The 8545-nt window shown below is 40.2% G+C and overlaps 1 long non-coding RNA gene across 1 annotated transcript; it reads right to left on the reverse strand.

Moving 5' to 3' along the window:
* Positions 1-2562: 2562 nt before the first annotated feature.
* LOC141576513 (uncharacterized) lies at positions 2563-8241 on the reverse strand. Its single transcript, XR_012504943.1, has 3 exons — positions 7605-8241; positions 4321-4393; positions 2563-2728 (listed from the first exon to the last, which is right to left on the reverse strand). It is a non-coding gene; the product is annotated as an uncharacterized LOC141576513 (long non-coding RNA).
* Between the last annotated feature and the right edge of the window lie 304 nt (positions 8242-8545).

The raw sequence follows: 8545 nt of genomic DNA on the forward strand, positions 1-8545 counted from the left end.
TCTGGAAAGAACTCGTTACATTGGGAAATTCCCATGGAAATAGAAAGGGCAAGCTCACTGTCATGATGTTGTTTTCAAAACACATCAAAATAACATTAAATAGCCTGCAAAGCTCAAAACCTTGACATGCTTCATTTCCACAAGAGGAAGGGTCCTGTGCACTTTCAGATCAGTGACATAAGCGTAGTAAAAATGACGTTATACTAAAGAGAAGAGTATGGTGTGTTCATCACAACAGAGGCATCACCAGCAAATAGAGATATACAAGGCAACACACACAGGAAAATGACATGGCATCAATGAATAGGAAAAATTGTCCTCACAGAAATATCATGGAATTTCATACACACAACAGACCAAAAGTTTCACTTAAAAAGCCCTACAAGTCTGCATTAAATACCTGATAGTAATTGACCAGTAGAGATATAGAAGTATAGTAAAGGAAACAGGAAGTACCATTTTCAGTTCCAAAGAAATTGAAGGCCCAAAGAATAGCTTTCATACAACTAGACTGAAACACTATCAGAGGAAGTATTGAAAATGGAGTGGAGAGAAACACTGAAGGACAAGAGTGTCTCAGAATCACAAAAGGCAGAATTCTAGAAAAGAGGAAGAGAACCTCTAAGGACGAGAAAATAAAATCAGAAATCTCAATGGATGAGATATTACCAGGGCTAAATTCTGTCCTAATCAGACTAGATAATACAGAGGGACTCATGGATGACTGTGAAAACAGGGGAACCGAAATCCCTCTATCAGAAGATGACATAGAAATGCAAGGCATAACCAATGCAAATACTGCTGTTGAATCCTGGGGTAAAACAAATCATGAAAGAATAGGTTTCATAAGAGTCCCAGTGGGAACAGCAAGATATAAAACAAAAGACAGAAAAGATATTTGGAGAATAATCAGACGGAAATTTGCTGAAAGCTAAGAAACAATCATCCGTACAGCAAAAGGAAGCAAAGTGTGTCCAAATTATGTGGAATCCCAATAGACCTACAAGCAGCTGTATTATCATTCTAATCATCAAAGTTCATGATCAACCCAGTGATTTTCATTGCACCTCGAAAAAAGCAACTAAGTCACAGCAGAACCGTAAGAGTGGTTTCAGCTTATATCTCGGCAGAAATTTTGCAGGACATGAACGAGTGCCAGGACTTGGACGAAATCCTGAATGAGAAAAATGTGCAATCTAGGGTAGCCTATGCCACAAGACCACCATTTCTAATAACGGCAGAACTAAAGAATTTCACAGACTGGAAAAACTTAAAAGAATTCAGCATTTCAATACTTAAAGAAATATTGTGAATACTACCCTGTAGAGAAAAGAAGCAAGACCAAATGGAAATAAGAAAACCATCATTGGAAATGCAAGAAGAGCAATAAGTTGCAGAGAATTAACTAGAAGAAGGCAAGGAGGACATCAATAACTTAAAGATGGGAGAGGGAAGCAGGAAAACATAGGGGACTTTCAGCCCTATAATAAGTGAATCATCTTATATGACTCTCTCTTTGAAGCAAACAGAGAGATGCATGACCGAATGTGTTTGCAAATCAAAGAAAAAGCAAACAAACAAATAATCAAACAAACAAAAAAACACCAAAAGAGTACGGTTGGCTGATATATATCCACAGGTTCGTGATAATTCAAAAGAAAATATGCAAAGTGATGTCAAGGTTCATTCAGCACGCATTGACCAAACATCACTTCTTGCATGTACTCAACACACTTGTATTCAGAAAACAGATGCATGGATTAATATTCATAAATATTGATTCATAAGAGCACATCGTGACCTAACCCAAATGCATATTTTGAATAAAATTGATTCATAGTCCATGATACAGCCGTACAAGTCTTCCAAAAGGATGAATGAATGACATATTCAACCCTAAGAAGAGAATAAATGGCATACACTTAGAACAAAGAAAAGTAGCTCTACAAAACTGTAGTAACAGTAAGAGAGACAGACAGTAAAGTGCAGTTTGGGATTGGTTTCATTTCTAGGAATTTCAGCCCCCATGAAACAAATGGATCCATGTTCTGAGATTGTGGGTCTTTCAGCAGAAAATCAACAGAGAGATATGTATTATGGGTGAATGGATATTACACAAACATATGTTTCCTATACTGGGCCTTTTTGTACTGTTAACTGTTAGAAAGTTTATAGACGGGTGAAACTATAAACATATCACGGACAAACTTCCCTTCGTTTGTATTGTGTTTAGAGTTCTGAACTAAAGGAAAGAGGGTAGGAAATAAAGGACAATGGGACATTAATGGACAGAATCACATTTACTTTAGGAACCTCTCGTCTGATGCAGCCCCTCCCCCAACACTGATAAGATGCAGCAACCATTGTGGATGGCAGTTACCGGTTTGAATCCAGGTGGAATTGTTGTGTGTTCCACGAGGCTTGTTGAGGCTGGTGTATCCAAGTTATCTGGGCAGAGCTCTGTGGGTGAATCAGTGTCATGGAGGGGCTGCTGCCCTCTGTGGAGCTTGGCTTAGGTGTATTCTTCAGGAATATGTGTTATTTTGAGATACTGATGCTGCCCAATGGCCTGAGATCACGGGTCATTTTCTAGAAACTAAAAGGCAGACAGTGGAAGATCTGCTTGTCATCAGCTTACTGGTGAGGCTCTGATGTACTTTCAGACTTACCCAGTCCTGTAGAAGTCGACTTTATGGGAGACACGAAGAGAAGCTGGCAGAAAGGCTGGCTGCATGGATTGAGGAGAGATGCGAACACATTGATGAGAGTTGTTCTGCTACAATTGAGTATACTCTCATGGAGACTACTTTAGAGAATACCAGGCTCGAAAGTCATTCATGAGACATATTGAGACTCGCTGATACTAACATAAAACTGTGGAGAGTCAACGTGCATTTGAGGAATGTACTAAATTCTCTGCTCTAAGAATTGGCCCAAGACTCCTGACGTCTAAAAGAGAAGAGATGGCAAAGATGATAAAACCACTCATGTTCCTGGAAGAGGTCGTGAGAATCCACACATCCCAAGGGGCATTTACAAATCTCACAGTCCACAGAGCATGAAGCCCTGATAAACCTTTTCCCAAGTTTGGGCTTAGCTATCAAGCAATTGCTCTTCCCTCCCCTCCACTCAGGCATCCATTTCAAAGGATCAGACCCTGAGCTGCAATGCAGCCAGAAGGAGAATAGCAAGCCCCTCCTAGAACCAGAGTTCCTCCAACTTCACACTCTGTGCACAACACTGAACTCCTCAAAGGTCAAATACTCTCGAATAAAATAGATAGGGTTTCAATATATAGCTCACACAAAGAAATGATTATCTACCCCTTGATTTAGCAAGTGCTGGGGTTACATCTTATTTGGGTGAAGATAGTTTGGCAAGCGAGGGGATTATTTGACTGAACTTGAATAAGTATTTTTCCTCAGCTTTTCAAGACAGTATAGGTAACTATTATAAGTCAGTTAGTGAACTGAAGTGTAAAAGTCGCCATATACATATAAGGACACAAGTTATGTGGACCGTCTTTTCCCTTCGTTCAAGTCCCGGGTGCAGTATATCACGGGGTGCCCACTTAGTTGGCTTAAATTGTTTTACCCAACATGATCAGATGATTTACCTTTCTCATTGTTGATAAAAGAGAACCTGTTTCTCAATAGTCTAGCAAAGCTGCAGCAGTTTTCTCATAGCTATAATGCCTCTAGGTGTTTTGGAACCAAGCCTATATTTAAATAAGTGGTTTGGGTTGCTTGTGTCTTCCTAGAGAGAATTGTTACCCATTGAAATGACAACATTGGCCAGTATGAGTCACTGGGAGAAAGGGCATCACATGCAAAATGGAAACACTGGGTTGGGGTTATTTCATGTTTCCAATATTTATTTCATGGTTACTGTTTGTATTGCAGACATCAACAGTAAACAGTTGACATGACACCTTCATCATTTTGGACTGCTATTTTACATTCTATCTGTCTATGTTTCCCTTAGAGCTGACAAAATGTTACCTGAATTTGACAAGTCTGGCTTGTAGGTAGATTTAGTATGTTTCAAAAACTAACTTCATTTTCATATAAATCCCCAATTTGTACATCAGTTCTATTAACATTTTGAAAGACTGCAACTGAGGTATCAACACAATGTCAAAACTGGATTCTTTGGAGAATCCCTCCCACCATGGCTTTATAGAAAAAGAGATAAACAAGAATCACATTTCTGTGTGTTATATATGGAAAGTGTTGATTTATTCATAGCCAATTGGCAGAGTACCTGTGCAAATAATGCCCACTCGCTCCCATGTACACAGCAAGATAAACATCCACTCACCCAGCCCATGGTCCAGGACACTTGACAAAGAGTGGTCTCTTACTTCCAAAGACAGAATGATGCCTCAGAAAACCTGGAAAGAGAAAAAGGCCTTGTAGAGAATGGAAATCAGTGGAGGACCTGACCTCTGCTGATGGAGCAGCAAAGGTGAAACCCTGTTTTATTTGGACTCACACTCTCAAGCGGACAGGACACATGGGATTGAAAGCGATGCGCTGAGTGTTAGTAGAGTGCACAGCAGATGCTTGGCTGACAGAACTCAAAGAAATCAGCACAAAATATCCCCACAATTGATTCTGAGACCAACATCAGTGCTGCCAAATTTGGGCTCATTTTGGCTATGAACAATGAGGGATAGGGCTATGGGTGATGGCACACGCTGAGTATCAGGGAACTGGAGTGTGTTGTGGATTGTGGTTGGCCTTATCCAGAGAGGAAACAGACCTGGGAACTCAATGAAAAAGCAACAAACCAGGCGCATGAGGTTGAGTTTCTCGAAAGGTCCCATGGCCACATGCACTGCATCTGCAGGCCCAGGGTCCAATTTGGAAATTTTGCCAATAGAGCATGTGTGGGGTCTAATTAGAGATATTAAGCATCAGGTCTGAGGAATCCAGGGGGCCTTGGTGTATAAATCGTTTTCCAAAGACTCAGGATCTGCTATATTGATAGACTGGACTGGGATTACGGTTTGTTATGAAGCAAAGGATGCGGGACAGCACTGTGGTTGCCTTCATGGTCCAAAGCCACAAGGATGAGAGAACAAAGAACAGTGGTCCAGGTTCACAACGTGAGAAGATGAAGCATTTACTTCACCATTATCTACCAAATGTTAATGCTACATTTTCAATGTTACTGACAGTGTACTTCAGGGAGGATACCTAGCTGGGGCACTGTGATAATGACTGCAGGTCCTGATGCATGACATCTTTAGATATGTTTCCACAGGTTTTTCTGTAGACAGAGATGCTCTGGAACGAACTCATAACATTGGTACATTCCCATAGAAATAGAAAGGACAAGCTCACAGTCATGATACTGTTTTTGAAACTCTCCAAAATGACATTCAACAGCTTGCAGAGCTGAAAAGCTTTACATGCTTCATTTCCACAAGAGAAACAGTCCTGTGCACTTTCAGTACAGTGACATCAGCGTAGTAAATTGAGGTTATACAAAACGAAGAGTATGCTGTGTTCATCACAGCAAAGGCATCACCAGCATTTAGATATATACAAGACAACACATATAGGAAAATGACATGGCATCAATGTGTAGGAAAAATTGTCCTCACACAAATATCATGGAACTTTGTATACACAAGAGACTTAAACTTTCACTTAAAAAGCCCTACAAGTCTACATTAGATACTTGAAATTAACTGACCAGTAGAGATAAAGAAGTATAGTAAAAGAAACAGGAAGTAACATTTGTAGTTCCAAAGAGGTTGAAGGTTCAAAAAAAAGCTTTCAAACAACTAGACTGTGAAACACTATCAGACATTTATTTAAAATGGAGGTGATAGAAACACTGAAGAACAACAGTGTCTCAGAATCACAAAAGTCAGAATTCCAGAAAAGGGGAAGAGACCCTCTAAAGACGAGCAAAATAAAATCAGCAAGCTCAATGGATGAGATAATAGCAGGGCTAAAATCAGTCCTAAGCAGACTAGATAATGCAGAGGGACTCGTGAATGACTGTGAACACAGGGGAACTGAAATCCCTCGATCAGAAAATGACATAGAAAAGCAAAGGAAAACCAACGCAAACATTGCTGTTGAATCCTGGGTTAAGACAAAGCATGAAAGACTAGGATTCATAAGAGTCCCAGAGTTAAAAGCAAGAAAAGATTATTCAGTCTGAAAAGATATTTGGAAAAAAATCAGACAGAAAATTGCTGAAAACGAAGAAGCAATCATCTATACAAAAAAAGTAAGCAAACAGCATCCAAATTATGTGGAATCCCAATAGACCTATAAGCAGCTGTATTATCATTCAAATCAACAAAGTTCATGATCTACACAGTGATTACCAATGCACCTAGAAGGAAGCAACTAAGTCACAACAGAACCTCCAGAGGGGTTTCAGCTTATATCTCGGCAGAAATATTGCAGGATAAGAAGGAGTGCCAGGACTTAGATGAAATCGTGAATGAGAAACAGCTGCAATCTAGGGTAGCTTATGCAACAAGACCGCCATTTCTAATAACGGCAGAGCTAGAGAATTTCAGATACCTGGAAACTTTAAAGAATTCAGCAGTTTGAAACTTTTCCTAAAAGAAAGATTCAGAATACTACCCTGAATAGAAAAGAAGCTAGTTGAAATGGAAATAAGAAAACCATCACTGGAAATGCAAGAAGAGCCATGAGTTGCAGACAATAAACAAGAAGAAGGCAAGGAGGACATCAAAACCCTAAAGATGGGAGAGGGAAGCAGGAAAACATAGGGGATTTTCAGCCCTATAATAAGTGAATCATCTTATATGACTCTCTGTTTAAAGCAAACAGAGAGATGCAAGGACGAATGTGTTTGCAAATCTAAGAACAAGCAATCAAACAAACAAACAAACAAACAAACAAACAAACAAACAAACACCAAAAGAGTATTGTTGGCTGATAATATCCACAGGAACCGTGATAATTCAAAAGAAAATATGCAAAGTGATGTCAAGGATCATTCAGCATGCATCGACCCAGTATCAGTGCTTGCATGTACTCAACATACCTGTATTCAGAAAACAGATGCGTGCATTAATATTCATAAATATTGATTCATAAGAGCACATCGTGACCTAACCCAAATGCCTATTTTGAATATAATGGATTCATACTCCGTGATATATTCTTAAAGTCTTCCAACATGAAGAATGAATGGCATATTCCACACTACGACGAGATTAAATGGCATACATCTATAACAAAGAAAAGCAGCTCTACAAAACTGTTCTAAGAGTAAGAGAGACAGACAGTAAAGTGTATTTTGGGAATGGTTTCATTTCTTGGATTTTCAGCCCCCACGAAACAAATGGATCCATGTTCTGTGACTGTGGGTCTTTCAGCAGAAAATCAACAGACGGATATATATTATGGGTGAATGGATATTACACAAACATATGTTTCCTTTAGTGGGTCTTTTTGTAATGTTAACTGTTAGAAAGTTTTAAGATGAATGCAACCATAAACTTATCACACTTCCCTCCAGTTGTTCTGTGTTTAGAGAACTTAACTAAAGGAAAGAGGGTAGGAAATTAAGGACAATGGGATGCTAATGGAGAGAATCACTTTTACCTTAAGTACCTGTCGTCTGATGCAGCCCCTTCACCAACACTGTAAAAATGCAGCAACAATTGAGGATGGCAGTTACTGGTTAGATTCCAGGTGGAATGTTGGTTTGTTCCACGAGGCTTGTTATGAGCTGGTGGTTCCAAGGTAACTTGGCAGAGCTCGGTGGGTGGATCAGTGTCATGGTGGGGTTGCCACACTCTGTGGAGCTTGGCTTAAGTCTATTGTTTAGGAAGCTCTGTAAGTTCGAGATACTGTTGCTGCCCAGTGGCCTGAGATCATGGGTCAGTTTCTAGAAATTGAAAAGTCAGACAGTGGAAGATCTGCCTGTCATCAGCTTACTGGTGAGGCTCCGAGGTACTTTTAGACATGCCCAGTCCTGTAGAAGTCGACTTTATGGGAGACACGAAGAGAACCTGGCAGAAAATTTGGCTGCATGGATTGAGGAGAGATGTGAACAAATTGATGATGGTTGTTCTCCTACAATGGAGAATACTGGCATGGAGACTTCTGCAGAGGATCCCAGGCAAGAAAGACAATCACGAGATTTATTGAGCCTCGCTGATAATGGCAGAAACCTGTGGAAAACCTACGTGCACTTGAGGAAGGTACTCAATTCTCTGCTCCAAGAACAGGTCCAAGATTCCTGACGTCTAAAAGAGAAGAGAAGGCAGAGATGGTAAAATCGCTCATGTTGGTGGAATAAGTCGTGAGAATCCACATGTCCCAAGGGGAATTTACAAACCATTCAGACCACAATGCTCCAAGCCCAGGTAAGCCTTTTCCTAGGGTTGGGCCTAGCTATGAATCACTTTCTCTTCCCTCCCCTCCACTCAGGCATCCATTTCAAAGGATCACCACATGAGCTGCAATGAAGCCAGTAGGAGAAGAGCAAGCCCCTCCTAGAATCAGAGATCCTCCACTTTCACACTCTGTGCACAACAGTG

This window comes from Camelus bactrianus, unplaced genomic scaffold (assembly GCF_048773025.1).
Source record: "Camelus bactrianus isolate YW-2024 breed Bactrian camel unplaced genomic scaffold, ASM4877302v1 HiC_scaffold_113, whole genome shotgun sequence".
Classification (NCBI taxonomy): Eukaryota; Metazoa; Chordata; class Mammalia; order Artiodactyla; family Camelidae; genus Camelus; species Camelus bactrianus.